Source organism: Schistocerca serialis, chromosome 7, assembly GCF_023864345.2.
Source record: "Schistocerca serialis cubense isolate TAMUIC-IGC-003099 chromosome 7, iqSchSeri2.2, whole genome shotgun sequence".
Taxonomy (NCBI): domain Eukaryota; kingdom Metazoa; phylum Arthropoda; class Insecta; order Orthoptera; family Acrididae; genus Schistocerca; species Schistocerca serialis.
The window spans coordinates 75,784,909-75,803,511 of NC_064644.1; positions in this window are offsets into that span (position 1 = coordinate 75,784,909).

The following is an 18,603-nucleotide window of genomic DNA, read 5'->3' on the forward strand; positions in this document are numbered from 1 at the left end:
TAAAGAATTCTGCTACCTAGGCAGCAAAAACCATTGACGGGTGGAGCAAGAAGGACATTAAGAACAGACCAGAACGTATGAAACATGAGCCTTAATTTGAGGAAGAAATCTTTGAAAATGTACGTTTGGAGAACAGTATTGTATGGATGTGAAACATGGACTGCGGTAATCAGAATAATAAAAAAAGAGAGAACGCAACAGACTCTATGCATTTGATACAAAAGAAAAATTCGTGATGGGCAGTATCAAACCAGTCGGAAGACAGAGAAAAAAAAAAAAAAAAAAAAAAAACTCTGTCAAAATCATGTAGCTAATTTCAGTGTTACGTTTGCATCGTAAGACTCTTACTACACATTTGGTTGTACGATTTATTGCAGACGAAAAATAAAATTAAAGAAAATAAATAACAAAAATGTTAATAATTTAAATTTAAGACTATTTAGCATAATGCAAAATTGCATGAGTTCGTGTCTTCAATTGACTTACAATTTACCCCTTGAGTCGGAAGACGCATAAGGCCAATGATGATTACGGTATTCGATGTCCTACATCAAGTCTACCAAGCAAACAACAATATTGGTTACTAATGGCAACAGGGGGACGGGCTCGAGATATCCAGTGATGAGCACAGCATGGGGCTACGGAGCATAGTTGAACTGCTTAGTCGGCGAGTAACTGACAAGGGTGCTACATTAATTACTGTTGAGACAAAGCAGAGCAATGTCGACGATGAACAAAGTAACCATTGCATTATATCAACAACAGTTGCCGAGGTAGACACTTCGAAAGAAAATCTCCCAGAGTGAGAATCAGTGACAGATGAAATCTTAGCGTTTTTGCAAAAAGAGTGAATGGAATGTGTGGTGGTGTATACGCCCGACTGTCCAGACAATGTACATGAGGAACACATTGACGACGGTACGTGCGTAACAAGTGAAGTGATAAGGAAACGTATATCGAGGTATGTAGCTCATCATCCTTCTTGGACAGGAAGCCACAAATCCCGTTTCCAGAGAAACATAGTGATGGGCAATCGTTGCCCAAGAACAGGGTACTAACATAACTACGTACATGAACGATCATCTGTAGCATAGTAAAAAAATAAAAAAAATATTAATAAATTTCGAATAAGTCCGGCCCACAGGAATATGATGTGCAGTGCTTAAGAGAATCTGCGGATATTCAGGGTAGGAGAAGGCGTCCCTACCACACAACCTGGTGTTTACGCGTTTCAGGGATGCTCGACATAATTTACAGGATGTGCATATAGTGACCTACTATGTTATGCAAATTAAATTGCACGTGACATAAATTACAGTGATTTCGGGAGAAGCAGTGAATGGCTGCATAAATTGAAACAGTATTACGAAACTGGAAGACGTAACATAACGAAATTTCAAACAAAGCGTCAGCCTCACGAGGCACAAGAAATTGCAGAATCGGCCTGAAAATTTGTTGATCCGATAAACAAACTTATCCCATTGTTCAGTAAGGAATTTGTTTTCAACTCCGATCAATCGGGATTTGAAGAGGTAATGCATATGAAAGGAACCCTGGAAATTAGACATACCTAGACAGTTGCATCAAGATCAACTAACAACAATGCGTTAACGCATTCGTGTACTATTATGCCGATTGTTAATCTGGGCAGTAAATTGGCTGGAAAGCTATTTTTATGCTACGAGAAGTTAGAGGCGCTCTGTGCCTACGGTTGTTTCTTGTATGTGTGATCTTGAAAGGGCAGTAGGGAATATTTACCTCACAGCAAGCAAAGGTGGGAAAACGGAGATGAGAGAACCATATCTATGGTATGAGCACTGTTTTTGGCCAATAGGTGCTCCAAGTAACTTGCTTTTGCTTGATTCCTAGTCTGCGTATAAAGATTATACTCCTTTAGTGCCAACTACTCCTCCTGAAACGAGTATGACATTGCAGTTCTTACCACCCGGAACAACTGTGCAAATTTAACCTACAGACATTTTTTTGCGTGCCTCTAAAACAGGGCCGGCCAGAAATTCTGCACGCGTGCGGTACTCCTGCACATGTGCAACTTCCGGGCCACGGCATGCATGCCGCAGCCGTCAGCGTCCATGTAGTGCATGTTTCTACGCACAGATGTCGCTTTATCCACTTTCTGGAATGCTCTGTACCGGCGCATTCCAGTGCTCTTTACACAGCTTGCAAGCCAACCATGGGAAGGTATTTCGCGTATTAAACATTTAAAATACTGTCACAGTCTACTCATTGAGACATCTACTTTTATGTTAACGGTTTAATCCAGTAAGACATGTAGTACAGTTAACAACCGTGGGTTTTTATTAAGCAGGCTTGACTGACAGCAGGTAAATACGCGTAATGTTTTTGAGCTAGTATTTAAGAAAGAGAGCACTTAGCGACTTCCAACGAACCTTATTCATGATTTCAAATAACATTAAACTAATGCAAGGTTTCCTATAACTAATTCTCGGTGTCCTCAGTTACACCCACATAATTTCTGTCTCACTGACCTCTGAATATAATGATAACCGCAGACCTCTCGATGATCACCTGTATTTCAATACCATTACTGCTATATCTTTCATCAGTTCCGTCTGAAATCTGCATTTTTCTTCTTTATTGTGATTTTCTTCACCTTACACAAGGCGGGCTGTCAGCAGCAGAGTACGCCGCTCTTCAGCCTAGAGTTTTACAATAAGTAATACACATAGGTGGCACAGAGAATACAATCAAAACAGTGGGCAAAAAATGTAGACACTTAAAAAACAAAAAACATGGAGCCGTTCACGCTGGATGAGAAAACATCACTAACACTAGTTGACACGGCGCACATAACAGGCATGATGGCGACGGTACACGTGAACAGTGGTGGCGTGACGGCGAACAAACACTAAACACAAACGAAGGCACACACACGAGACACTGATGACGATGATCTCAGGCGCGCAAAAGTCCACGTAGCGTGTGCGAGTCTGGGGACCTGCCAAGAGAGGAGGAGGGAGGGGTTGGAGAGAGAGAGGGGAGAGCAGAGATGCCATGGGCAGAGGAGATAAAGGAGGAAGGGGGAGGGGAAGCCCGGGGGAAGAGGGATGGAGGGAGAGTGATGGAGGGAAAAGGAGAGAGAAGGGAGGGAGTGTGCCTAAAGGAAAGGACACCGGAAGTGGGGGGGGCAGGATCAAAGTTGATAGGAGGGGTAGATGGAGGGGAGGAGGACATCATCAGGGACGGGGAGCTGGCGGAAGCCACCGTGGGAGAGGGTAAGGAGGGTGGAGAGATGGAGTCCGGGCGGGACGTGGGAATACAGACGCGGCAGCGGGCGGGGGTGGGAGAGGATGAGCGAGACAAGCGGGTGAGGAGGATCGAGTTTGCGGGAGGTGTACGGGATCCGTATCCTCTCAAGGAAAAGGAGGAGGTGGGGGAATGGAATGAAATCGTACAGGATCCGCGTGGGGGAGGGGAGACGGATGCGATAGGTGAGGTGGAGAGCATAGCGTTCAAGGATTTGAAGAGATTTATAAAAGGAAGGGGTGACAGAGACCCAGGCTGGATGGGCGTAACAAAGGATAGGGCGGATGAGGGATTTGTAGGTGTGGAGGATGGTGGAGGGGTCCAGACCCCACGTACGGCCGGAGAGGAGCTTGAGGAGACGGAGGCGGGAGCGTGCCTTGGCTTGGATTGTCCAGAGATGGGGAGTCCAGGAGAGGCGACGGTCGAGGGTGACGCCAAGGTAAGAAATCTGCATAATAACCGACAGTTGATGAATCTTATGTTTTATCGACTTCAGCTGAGCGTAGCCCTTCACACATTAAAATAAAAAAAAAAATCCTAAATGTAAGTATACATTGAAACAATCGGTTTAATGACCAATTTTCCTCTTGCTTGTACCACATAAACAGGGAAGTGAAGCCGCCGCCGTTCATTTAGGACACATGTCTAATAACAGATGTCGCTGTCGCTCCCTGTTACACACGTGCGCACATGTGCAGCACTTCCGCACGTCTGCACACTGTGCACCGTTTGGCCGGCCCTGCTCTAAAACGTATTGTCGCACTATCTGGAACTACACAATACAGGATAGCTAGTTTCACGACAAGCTCCAAGACAGACCGTTTCGCATATGGATGCATGCCATTACATTCCATTACCCTGTTACACCAACATGCTTCTACATGTATCCTTTAATAGTGGATACATAGCTGCAAGTCCTACACGGTTTGTAACTGCCAAGGAGTTCGTCTTCGACTTTGATGGTGTGAAACTTTATGGTCACTGTGGCGCACAATTTTTCATTCTCTGTTCATGGCGAAAGTTAATGGTTTGTTTTGAACGTTTGTTGAATGTTGACGATGTCCATTTTGTGAAGTGTAATGCATACATCGCACAGAAGCTTGAGTTCTGCACCTGCCTGACACTCATTTTCTGTCGCCCTCCTGATGCACACGGTGAGTCATTACCAGCTAATGTTTTTCTTGCCGGAAATGTTAACATAAAACTTTCAAACGATCCTTACAATAGATTGAGCTTCCGAACTCGCACTCGAGGAGTTACTTGTTAGTGCTAAGCCTAGTACAGAAAGGAAGTTGTCCGGAAATTCACATCCAAGTTCTCCACTGTGCAAAGTGCCATTGTTTTTTATAACAAAAGTACTCTTAGACAATGTGACGAACGGTCATGGTTTGCGATAAAAACTCAAGTGGACTACGCTATATGGCGACGCTATAGATAGAGAACCAAATATGCCAAAGTGAAATTAGACCCTATATTAAGAAGCAAGTCGTAAAGTAAAACTGGTTTTAACACTAACACTGCTTTTGGGGCTACGACAGGAACCATCAGGACCTGATGAGCGGCCGGCAGTTTTCCACCAACCATTACTACCACAGCTCCTGACGCCTACCTTAATGTCGGCACTCATGTCTTTCAGAGTTTTTAAACATGGAATGCTGTCCACAGAAAGCACTGCGAACATTAACAGCAAACTATTGCAGATATTTTCAGCGGTCTTCGCTATAATGAGCTACGCTATTGTGGCTACAATCGTACGGAAATACCCATCATCATCATCGCCAACATCATCGTCTTCAAAGATTAGGTCTTTTGGGCTATCCACCTCAGAATTGTTCACGCAGACTCTTTAAGTAATGTCCAATGTTCCTCCTGGCGATTGGGTTATATTGTATTGCCGCTTTAGTTATTCTGTCATTAGATATACGTTGGACATAGTCTTTCCAATACAGTTGATATTTTGTAATTATATCTGTAATAGGTTCGACATTTAGTTCTTATCGAATATCGGTATTTCTATTACGGTCCAACAACGAATGTCCTGCTAGAACGGGGAGGAACTTCGTCTCTGACGATTCCATTCGTCGTAACTGATCATATGTTAGGCTCCTACATCCGCTACCACACAACAGCAAAGATAACTCTATTACTTACTAGAGTGTAACTAATGTTTCCTTCAATGCGTTACGTTTAAATGTACTTTGTACAGTTCCACAGAAATGTCTGAGTCTTCCTGTTTTAGCTCTACATCTTCGGAAATTTAAAATTTCACCCTAAATAATGAAATTCTCTTACTTCTTCAGTTATTTGTCTGTCTTATGGTTTCGAGTCTTTGACATGCCATCTCTTTTGTTTTATCTGTTCCTACCCTCATTCGGTATTTAGCGGCAATCTGAATTAATTTGTGTACCGAAATTTGAACCTTTTCTTCAGATTGACTTATCATAATCTGATCATCAACAAAAAGCACCGTCATAAATTAATATTATGAATTCTTAATGTGTCATTTAATAAAATTAACCATTTAAGAATGATATCGTCAATGTAAATATCACAAAGGGTGAGGCGCAGTGGGTAGTCTTGTCTGACTCCTTAACTGATATCGGCAGATTCTGTCTCACTCCTCATTTTATTATTTTTCTATCAAGACAGAAGTTCCGTAATCAGACGTGCTGGTGCTCCGAATTCGTTAAGTGATTACCGTAGCAATTCCCGCTTTACCTTACGAGACGTCTTTTCGTAGTCGATAAAACATAGTAAGTTGGTAATATAAATTACGTACTTTTCTCGGTTACGTGTGCGAAACTGAAAAGGAAATTATAAAATGATCTACCTTTTCTAAAACCGTGTTCCACCTCTAACATACGTACTTCCGCTATTGGTACTAATCACTTGTTTATAATTTTGTATACAGTTTGTAGCAGAAATTTAGTATGCTTACGGAAATTCATGTTGCATCCTTTTGTAACCTCCCCCTCACTTATCGACCTTAATGACAGTGAAAAATTAAACCGCGTGTACCTAATGGAAATTTGGGAAAAGCAATCGTCACCTAAGTTAATCTGTCGGTAAAGAGGGAGGAAAGGGTTACATCTAAATGAAAGGAAAAATGCAAATGAAACTGGTGGAAATTAATTTTGGAAAGGGGTAAAGTTAATGAAGAAAGTAAATGTGCGGCCGTTACGTTAACAATTAACTAGCGGTAATTAGATATTTGAGATTAGGGGGAAATTACAGTCGCCAGTCCTAGGGACAATTACTATAGTAACTGAAAAAGAAAGGTAATTACACATATAATTAGCACTAGAAGCGTGGCAACTGAAGGTTGACACGTGTAGTGTGAAAACTGAAAGTTTGTCAGAAGTAATAACTTTCGCTGCACTCTGACTTAATTTAGCAAAAGAATTAATAAAACCAGAAAACTGAAAGTTAATTTAGTGACTGAAATTAATAAGAAGCTTTCTTTCTTAAGCACATCGAAATTCAGTAAAATACGGTTAGTCTTGGACTACCTCAACAATCATTTCAAAAGCAACTTGACTCTGCGCAATTTAGAAATAAGAGATTTAACTTTGAACTTGAATTAAATGATTCTGAACAATTAACAATAGTAAAATATTGTACGTACCAAGCTGAGCTGCAGTCACAGGTAAGCTAAAATATGGTAACAAAACTCGCACTCTTAATTTGTACTTGTGTAATCTAAATATTGTAGCCAGCTATGAATACTTTAACTGAACTTTGAAATTAAGGCAGTGAAATTGAATGATGCTGGCGTTTGAATTTCAACGACACTCGGATTCATTCCGGAAAAGGAAGGGACCCTGCTTGGTAATGCAATTGGGACAATGAGCAACAAAATTTCATTCTAAGTTGCTGTAATTTCGCGAGGCAAATGGAACAGTTTGAAAAGCTGAGGTCTGCCATACAGTTCTGAAACTTTACGTGCTTTTAGTCTTCCTTGTTGGTTGATTGAAGGTTTGAAGTCGTCGATCGAGGAGGTGGCGACAGTCACTCATTGTCGGCCGTCGCTGTTGCAGAAGCTGGATGTTGGCGCGCCTTCTTCTCGACACGGTCACCAGACGAAACGGGCTCTTGATGTGCGCCAGCTAATGCTTCCCGTCCGCGACACCATATCAGAAACTATCATCGCAAGTCGAGCGCAATTACATGCTGCCAAACGTCGAAAGCGCGGCAACTGGCGGGAGCGTCACACAACACACCTGCTCCACTGCACTACTCCAGCCAGACTCTCTCATGCTCTGCCCGCGCTCCACGCGGCAGAGTTAACACTACCAAAGATCCTACACACTTTGATTCGTCACACAACCTATCGACGTAATCGTTCGATAGCAGTATTCCCTAGGCAAGACCCAGCGTAAAATACAAATAATCTTTACACAACAAACGAATTATACATCGACATAATATATATATATATATATATATATATATATATATATATATATATATATATATATATATACAAATAGTAAAACAATTACAATATCTAAAGACACAGAAATATTATATATTCAGGTAGCAAAAATAAGGAAAACAAATTATAGTACAATAGATGGAAATAGGAGGATATGTATTTCCGGCGTTACACTTTCCTTTATGTGTCACAAATGGAGGGTGGTGAACGTTATGCTTCAGTTCATTATCTAAAATCAGTTCCTGTGTAGTCACACAGATAGTTAAGTTGCTGGGAGATGCCACTGCCTTTTGGGGAAATAATCAAGCCTGAAGGGCTGCAGGTGGTCCGCAATAATATTCACGTGGTCTTTAGCTGTCGTGGCACCTTAGATTAATACCACAAGTCCCATGGAAGCCCAGGTCAACGCTTCCCATAGAATAATACTACACCCACCGACCTACATCCATGAGGCCGTGCGTGTCTCGCCATGGTGACCTTGGCGCCTTCCCATGGTTTTATCGTCATTCAGCCACCTCCGATGGATGCTCACGACAGTACCACGCGAACAACAAACCAGCATCTCAGTTTCCAAGGATGCTCGCTAAGCCGCCGAGCCACAACAACCTGCCCTTTTTTCAAAGTAGCTTACATCAGCGGATGTCCGTTTGTCGCCAGTGTCTCTGATAGTACGTTTACCCATTGGTCTCTGCTCCACTTACATGCAGAGCAGCTATAAGTCCAGTTTCAAAACGCTGTAGAAAGAGAACCACTGCTTTGAATGGCCTCAAATTTGAACAGTTAATTATTGGCGCAAGGAGAAACGTAATAGAACAAAAAAAAAACTTAAATTTTACGAATAGATGGCGCTGTAAGCGTCAGAATATCCACACCAGAAGATGAGCGGCACACGACTGTTCCTCGGTTTGCGTCCGGGACGTTCAACATACCTGTCACCAGGAAAGATCGCGCGATGTTGGTAACGGTGACTGCGCCGGTTGCCCTGCAGATATTCGAAACACTCAAGGATATGAATAAAGACATTGGTCCCATGTCTCGATGTCCACTAAAGGTGTGGGGAAAATGAGAAAAAATGGAATAGACAGGATCTTTTGAAGTGAAATGTGACAGAGGGAGGAAAGCAGTTAATCCGACGTCTGTCGAAGAGTTGTCACAGCACTGCAGCAAGGGTCGAGTTGTGGTGTGCAGCATTCAGCTCATGGGGAATTGGCCGAACGTTGGACACGCGTGCAAGCACGGTGCATAGAATCAATGCTAACCCTACTAAATCACCCCAGTTTGGGGACTACTTCTTGCAGATCTGCCAGTAACCAAAGGTTCGTTCTGGACTTTCTTGTACTCATGGAATTGGAACGGTCTTGGAACATTCTGTGGACAGACAAATCCCATTTCCATTTGCAAGGACACATCACTACGCAGAAATGCCGAGTATGGGCGACAGAAAATTCGCACGCACATCAGCCGGTACCACTTCATTCTGCCAAGGTGACTGTGTAATGCGGGTTGACGGTATCGTTTATCGTAGGGTCGTATTTTTCGGAGATGAGTCCTGCTAGTATTCACACCTGTACCGTCACTGATGAACTCTATGGGGGTGCTTTGCGCACAAGCGTCATTCCAACCATTGAACAGCGTGGAAGAATGGGCACGATGATTATTATACAAGATGGCGCTCCTTCGCACATTGTACAGCCAGCTGCTGCAGAGTGATATCGGTTCAAAATGGTTCAAATGGCTCTGAGCACTATGGGACTCAACTGCTGAGGTCATTAGTCCCCTAGAACTTAGAACTAGTTAAACCTAACTAACCTAAGGACATCACAAACATCCATGCCCGAGGCAGGATTCGAACCTGCGACCGTAGCGGTCTTGCGGTTCCAGACTGCAGCGCCTTTAACCGCACGGCCACTTCGGCCGGCAGTGATTTCGGAAATGGTAGAATTATCAGCCGTCACTTCGCTGCAGCCTGGTGGTCCAGATCATGCGATTTAATCCTTTTGGTTGTGAGTATAACTGTAAGATGTTATTTTGAGTGCCAGAATTAAGAATGGAGCTGAATTAAAGGCCCGCATTGCGCAGCGTACTCTGAATGTGATCCCTTGAAAATATTCAGACTGGTTATGAAACATGCTGTTTCTTGATTTCAACTTCTGACAGAAAACTGGGGACAGCTTACTGAATCTGCCTTGCTCTGGTTTACGATAGTTACAAACCGATGTCATTTTGATTTTATGCACTTTTTGGGCCCAGGACTATCAAAAACCGATGTCATTTTGATTTTTATGCGGATTTTGGCACCTAGATGATTAAAAACCGATATCATTTTGATTTTTATGTGGTTTTTGGCACCTGGATGATTAAAAACCGATGTCATTTTGCTTTTTTGTGCAGTCTTTATCCTCAGAACAATTAAAGACCGCTTTTCACCCGATGTGGTTTCATCGTGGCGTGGTCGACGGGCTTATGTAACTAACAGTGCAACAACTGTAGACTGAAGAGCTTGTGTGGTAATGTGCCGTAATGTGCAACTCAAACAATGGCCGCAGGTTTTTACGTTAGAACGCTTACAGTGCCAGCTAATAGTAAAATTTTCGTTGAATTTTTTCCGTTCCATGACGTTTCCCTTGCGTCGATAATATGCTACTCAAATTTGATGTCATTATGAGCAGTGGTGCTGATTCTATAGCGTTTTGAAACAGAAATTTTAATTATGGACGCACTGTACTTTCCTTAGCGCGTAACGTGTCCGTGAAGTCACCAAGCTGCTTTTCCTGTCACGGTAGGCGGTGGTCATAAGGCTGTGGCTCATTAATGATAACTTCTCGGCGAACTAATTGGACAGAAGATAACAGAGTAACGCACAATAATTTTACTAACATAATGATTAACAGGTGACAAAACAAAGACATCGCAAATAAACTTACATCTTTTATCCGCTTATCTACACAGTCACCAACGTTCACAACACATTTCTACCACCGTGGTACCAATTTTAAGCCCGCATCTCGTGGTCGTGCGGTAGCGTTCTCGCTTCCCACGCCCGGGTTCCCGGGTTCGATTCCCGGCGGGGTCAGGGATTTTCTCTGCCTCGTGATGGCTGGGTGTTGTGTGCTGTCCTTAGGTTAGTTAGGTTTAAGTAGTTCTAAGTTCTAGGGGACTGATGACCATAGATGTTAAGTCCCATAGTGCTCAGAGCCATTTGAACCAATTTTAATACGCCCTGTTCGTAGAAGCCCGTTTGGTTAGAGTATGGCCATCTGCGGACTGCTGATTTCACTTCCTCATCTGTCCCAAAGGCCGGCCGGAGTGGCCGAGCGGTTCTAGGCGCTACAGTCTGGAACCGCGCGATCGCTGCGGTCGCAGGTTCGAATCCTGCCTCGGAAATGGATGTGTGTGATGTCCTTAGGTTAGTTAGGTTTAAGTAGTTCTAAGTTCTAGGGGACGGATGACCTTAGAAGTTGAGTCCCATAGTGCTCAGAGCCATTTGAAACTGTCCCAAAGATTTGGCCGGCCAGCAGTTTCTTCATGGGTTCAAGTAGGTCAAAGTCAGACGGTGCAAGGTCCAGATAATACTGTGGGTTCTGGAGTACCTCCCACCCCAGTTTGGTGATTTTCTCACGAACAGGAGCAACAAAATGGGGCTGAGCATTGTAATGAAGAAGACTGACATCATTAGCATTAATGTTGTGAATTATATCCAAGTGACCGGGTAGTCTAGGAGAGGCAGGATAAGGTAACGATTGTGGATGGGACAGTAATCAGCTACCGTTGGCTACAATAAACACATACACTTTACTTGAGGAAATAATTTTCAACAATCATTTTAAAGGAATTTACTACACTGACGGCTGAAGGCCTTACTAAGAAATAATTGCAAATTATTTGTCGGCTGAAGGCCACTAGCAATGGCACGCACAGTCAACGGCTGAAGGCCTGATTTAGGAACACAAATTTAAAGTTATTCGTCGCCTGAAGTCCACAAGCAATTTCAAAATACTCAATGCTGAAAGCCTGGTAGCAGAGCGTGGTTTCGACCCACGGACCTCTCGGATATGGGCCCAGCACGCTTCCACTTTTTTTATTTATTTTTCATCCAAGGCAGACAAGGAAAACAATTATCCATACCCCAATCAAGGAAGGTGTCAAATTACACGCCATGCCGGACAGCATAGGCAAGATGAGGAAAAGTACACTGCCGCAAATTACGCTAACCTCCAGGGCAGGTAACTGGGGCGTTAGTGACCACTAGGCAGTAAGATACCGCTGGTTGCATTTCACCAATAAAAAAACTAAATTCAAACTAATATCAAGCAGTAGAAGGCGGCTAATAGATTCCGCCAACCTGACAGACTCCACTTGTTGCGGTTGGTCTCACCGACCCTGGGAGCAGCAACACGCAAACAACAGTGAGATCTCAAACAGTGGAGGTTTCACTACTGCATAAGGTTCACTGAAGTTCAAACATCCTGGGTTCGGTCGTTGGCTGCAGCCCCTCGACCCAACAGTGCCTGCACGCCGCCAGCAACACACACGACTACCCGGAAATACAAGCGGTCGTACCAGAGATAGTACCGCATTACTCGCTATTGATAACCGCTGCTGCTGCCACTTGCGGACAAACGATAATAGCGAACTCAGTGGCGCCATTAACACAAGAAGGAAACGAGACGCCACTACCGCTATTACAAGACGCCAAGTTATGAACGGCAAGAACGAGAGCTGCACACGGCTCAATGCACACCACAGGAAACCTCGAACCGCTGCGATAAGGTTCGCAGTTGCACAAACCAGTCGTTCAAACTTGCCGCCTCGACGGCTCCGACAATCTGCGGCATTGCAGCTGGTACCGGCCGCCCGCAGTGTGGCGAATCATCACGATCCACGCAGCCCTCTCGGAACAACGCACAGCATATGGTGACAGCGCTACGGTGCATACTGTTATCTCCATACACGCCACGCATGTCCCTGTGAATTACACTCGGTTTATGCCCTTTGGCCCGAAAATATTATACTATATTTCGCTTCTCTTCACAAGTTGACGACAACAACATGAGCGCCATGTTTATTTCGTAGTTGAGGCTTCATCCGCTAGAGCTGCACATGAAAACAAAATACCCTCTGTTGCGCAAACTTCAAACTATCTCGTCGTGAAATTTCAACATTCCACCTGCAATACCAGGGGAGAAAAAATTATTGAACGTTGCTTTCAGATCCTCCCTCGTAGGTCCACATAGTTTTTGACTTGAAATTATGACGTCACAGTGTCTTCAGCAAATGTGTGCAGTAGTAGCCGACAATCAGCACGGCTGCAGCTAGTCGTAGAAACATATCGGGAACTCGTGGAGTCACGGCACTGTCTGTAAATACTGGCAAGCAAGGATAGGGTAATACTGTGGTTTAATGCCCTGTGGACGCTAAAGTCATTACAGGCAGAGTACAAACTAAACTGGACGAGGATGGAACATATCCCACCATGAGGCATAAGCGCTCTTGTTAACAGTGGGGTAAAAGAGGCTGGTCGTAAGCATATCTGATGCTCGTCTCTCACAAATACCAGTCGAATGTTTCTGCCGCATCGCAACCGAACTGATTATTTTACCCAAATCATCCAGAACGGGCTTCCAGCTCTTACCTCTTCCCGTGTCATTCGCTGCGTCGTTTTCCGTTGCAACACTAGACGCCTTGTACTTGGGGCACATCTGCGCTTGAGAGAGCTGTCGGTCTCACTCCAGTGGCCGAAAATAAAGAAAAAGAGCGGCGGCGGAGGGTAGCTGCGACTAAATGAGCCGCATTTAGGGAGACGACGCGGCCGACAAGTGGGCCCTGTGGCGCAGCGCGTCCCACGTGCGCGACACGTGGTCCACGTTAACGACGGCACGAGCCGGCACGTGTAAACACGCGGTGGGCGCCGCGGCCTGTTTACGTCTCGTCAGTCCTCTGCTCTCCTCTCGGCTCGTAAAGAATTTGGCACAACGACAGCGCGGCCACACCGCCGGTGGCCTTCGGGAGTGAAGGATTCCTCTCAGGCCGCTCCTCTGTTCCCGCACCTCGCATCCTGCTCTCAACTCAGTGTTGTTCTCCGTAGGAGCCTTGCTTTGAAATACCACGCAGGAGGATCCAAGCCAACAAATTCGACGGCGAGCAGCAGGGGAAGATCTCATGGGAGGTCAAGACCTCCAACAGGGACGAGGGGCGTTCAATAAGTACAGCAAAAATTTTTCCTGTTAGCGGATTATGCTGAAAAAATTCAGAATCTGCTGTGGGACATTGCGAAATATTCCCGCTTCGACCCATATAGTTTCACATAGTTTCGATAGGTGACGCTATACGTAGCCTTCAGAATGGCATCTGTAACTGGGGTGCATTCAAAGCAGAGAGCTTTTATTGAGTTTCCTTTGGAGGAAACTAGAACGTCGTAGGCATTTATAGGCACTTGCAGAACATCTACGCAGGCGTTGCAGTGAACAAAAGCACGATGAGTCGTTGAGCGAGACATCTGTCATCATCGCAACAAGGTCGCGCAAACCAGTCCCATCTCCCGTGTGCCGACTGGTCGCACACAGCTGTAACTTCCGCATTGTACAAACGTGCTGACACTCTCATTCCGGATCATCGATGGATCACAGTCAAACACCTAGCTGCACAATTGAACTCTGAAGGGGTTATTCCGTTTGGTGTCTTCCCCTGTGGTGCAACGATCAACTCTCAAGTGTATTGTGCTACCCTCATGAGATAGAACCCAGTACTGTATACTGCAACACTGGATATGCCCTAAGTTGCGCAACATATCTTTTTTTTCAACGGTGAATTTGTTGTGGGACATCGCGGAATATTCCCGTTTCAGACCCTACGGTTTCATGAAGTTCCTGTACGTGACAGTGCTATAAGTAGCCTACAAAATATCGCCTGTAACGCAGGCGCCTTCCCAGCAGGAACCTGTGGTTGTTCCGAGCAGCGTGACTGAGATTCTTTTGACGGAAAACCAGAGCATTTTAGATATTTATATGCTTCTGCAGAATGTCTACGCAGACTTCGCAGTGAACAAAAGTACTGTGACATATTGGGCGAGGCGTCTGTCATCATTGCAACAAGGTAACGCAAACCTTTGCGTCCACCGGCGTGCCGGCAGGCCGCACACACCTGTGACTCCTGGAATGATAGAAAGCGCATATACTTTCATTTGAGATGTTCAACAGATCGCAGTTAATCACCTCGTTGTTCAGCTGGACGTCTCTGCTGGTATACTGACACACTGGCCCACCACTTGGGGTACTCAAAACTGTATGTTTGATTGTTTCCAACAGAAGACCATAAAGTGTAACAAAGGACCATCTGTTTGGAATTGCTAGCAGGTTACAAGGCCGATCGTGACAATTTTTTTTTTTTGTAGAACATCGTGGCAGGTGATGAAGCAAGGGTCCATCAGTTCGAACAGGAAACAACAGCCGCTCGGAGTGGTCGGCCGGTTTGTGGCGCTATGTCACGGACTGCGTGGCTCTCCCGCTGGAGGTTCGAGGTCTCCCTCGGGCATGGGTGTATGTGTGTTGTTTACCGCATAAATTAGTTTAAGTTGCTTTAAGTAGTGTGTAAGTCTAGGGACCGATGACCTCAGCAGTTTTGTCCCTTAGGAATTCACACAGATTTGCAGAAAACAACAGGGAACTCCGTGGAGTGGCGCCACACCACCCGTCCTCCGAAGAAAACACGCAAAGCCGCACCCTGAGCCGGTAATGTGATGAGGATAGTCTTCTGGGACTCTAAAGGGTTATTCTGTTTGATGTCCTCCGTTACGGTGCAATGATCAACTCTCAAGTGTGTTGCTCTACCCTCAGGAAATTGAAGAAACGACTTGAGAGTGTTCACCGCCACAGAATTGCAAACGAATTTCTGTGAATCGTTGATAACACAAAGCTTCACAAAAGGCTGTTCTCCCTCGTCCACCATACAGTCCGGATCTCGTACCTTACGACTTCCATCCGTTTTGGCCAATATAGCATGTACCTCAAGGGAAGCAGTACGTTGACGGTCGGGGGGTGGGGAGAGGGATGGGGCATTGAGGCAGCAAGACGTTGGTTCCAACTTCGAACAGCAGAGTGATTCCATGTCGACATACAGTCCCTCACTGTCAGGTGATGTAATACTTTACCATTCAAAGGAGATTACGATGTAGTATAGACTGTTGTAACCAAAAGGGTGGGGGGATAATATGTTGTATTGGGATTCTGAATAAAACAAACGAGCTTTCAAAAAACAATGTGTTGGAATTGCTTACTGAACGGCCCTCGTGTTTCTACTGAAAACTCTTAGAATTTACACATATCGTTTTCCAATTTTTACAGTTAACTTCCGGTAAATAAAGCACCTTGACAGCTGTCACGGAAATAACAAATACCTAAAAAACTGAGAACTGTATTTAACGTAACATACTTTTCACCTACTCTGCTACGTGAAACGTCACGTGCGCTGACTGAATGCTGAAAACATTCCAATCACGTAAACGCGCCAATTCATATGCTTTTCTTTCCTATCAGAAACATATCCAGTTCGGCAAGTGAGCCCACTGTGCGATTTTATAAGCTGTGTGGAACAACTAGGTGTCGGAATGGAGTTACTGCATTGTGTTGGTGTATACAGATACAACGCATCTAAATTTGTTTTATAATTCACAAGCACAAATACGGACAACTTACACTTTCACATCTGTGCCTTCTCGCACAGTGGATACACCCAACACTATGCGTACAGTGTTTGTACCTACATCAGCGTGAACTAATAAAACGCCAATGACACCACTGGGACCCATCACAGAATAAACAAACCTAAGTCACTATAAGGTAGGACTTAATTACAATACGTCCCATTTATACCACTTACTTCATATTTCCCTTTAGTTAGCATCATTTAGTAAAACAACTAAGTGCCGGCCGAAGTGGCCGTGCGGTTAAAGGCTCTGCAGTCTGGAACCGCAAGACCGCTACGGTCGCAGGTTCGAATCCTGTTTCGGGCATGGGTGTTTGTAATGTCCTTAGGTTAGTTAGGTTTAACTAGTTCTAAGTTCTAGGGGACTGATGACCTCCGCAGTTGAGTCCCATAGTGCTCAGAGCCATTTGAACCATTTTTGGAAACAACTAAGTCACGAACTGAATCTATGTGGAGAAAACTAATGCCAGTAGCGTAAGGTAACAAAATCGGAACAATGACGTGCATTCCTAAACTCAAATATACCACAAGTGCCGATGATGAAGTCTTTGGGACTTAACTAAGTCTATGGTCTGAAAACTGTGGCAGGTCAAGAGGATCACGATGCTAAGCGCAGTGGGATTCTGGTATCTATACCAGGCAGATACAAACTGTACGCGATAAATACTCCACTTACATTGTGGATAAATGTGTCATCAGACAGCAATAATTCCTTTATATATATGGTGATGGGACACAGTATCTCAAGGGTAGCGACCAGCGGGGAGTTCTCCGGTACGACCATTTCATGCGTGTGCCGTGAATATCAGAAATCCCGTAAAACATTAGATCTCCGACATCGCTATGGCCGGAAAAAGATCCGGCAAGAACGCGACCAACAACGACTGAAGAGAATCGTTCGACGTGACAGAAATGCAGCCTCTCCGCTGCGGATTTCAATGCTGGGCCATCAACAAGTGCCATTGTGAGAACTATTCAACGGAACATCGTCGATATGGGCTTTCGGAGCTGAAGGCCCACTCTTGTACCCTTGATGACTGCATGACACAAAGCTTTACGCCCCGCCTAGTGCCATCAACACTGACATGGACTGTTGATGACTAGAGACACGTTGCCTGGTCGGACGAGTCTCATTTCAAATTGTGCCGAGACACACTCATGAATTCATGAACCCTGCAAGTCAGGACGGGACTGTTCAAGTTGGTGGAGGCTCTTTGATGATGTGTGGCGTGTGCAATTGGAGTGATGTGGGCCCCCTGATATGTCTAGATACGACTCTGACAGGTGACACGTTGGTAAGTATCGTGTCTGATCACCTGCATCTGTTCATGTCCATTGTGCATTCCGGCGGACTTTGGCAATTTCAGAAGGACGATACGGTACTCCACATGTCCGTAATTGCTACAGAGTTCATGCCACTTTGTGGTGCGGCTCGCGTGCTCGTGGGAACCTTACAGGATAATAGGCAAGTGTACCAGTTTCTTTGGCTCTTCAGTATATATTATTCGAATGGGTCAGTGGACTGGTGCAAGCGTTTGTATTGGACGTTGCTTCCGCGAATTGTGTGTCCCTAACCTACCACAGTTATCCAACCTGGGAAAGAGGACCTGCAGTTTAAAATGGAATTTGAACTAAGTGTTAATTTTGGCGGCTCCTCACATTGTTCGACACTGCGACGTCTCGGTTTCCAGGCACGCAGTGTATCCGTAGACCTCTAAGCCCCGCATGTACACAGATAGTGCATCTATAGGTTTCGATGAGTGAGCGTGCGTGGTTAAGGGTATGCGACATATACGGCCGTTTTTTTAATTTCGTTGATTTAAAAGCTTAAATTGCATACACCGCCAAAAAACCATAGACCCAAGTATTTGACGTAAGTTAATACCTCTACCTGCTCCTGAAACAAGGGTTCTTTGTTGACTGCTGTCATCTCTTGATTGCACTGACCTAGAAGCTTAAATTTTTCACACCGCCAAGCGTCTACAGACTCCCGTTTGTGACATAATCGCCAATTGATATCCCTACCCGTTATCGAGAAAGAGGTGTCTTAACAGTCTGATGGACAGACAGACAACAAAGTGGCACTGTAAAGGTTCCTTTTATGTCGATTGAGGTACAGAACCCAAAAACATGAACTTCACATGTTTTGTATGCGAATTTAGACTTTCGCGGCGAATCTCGAT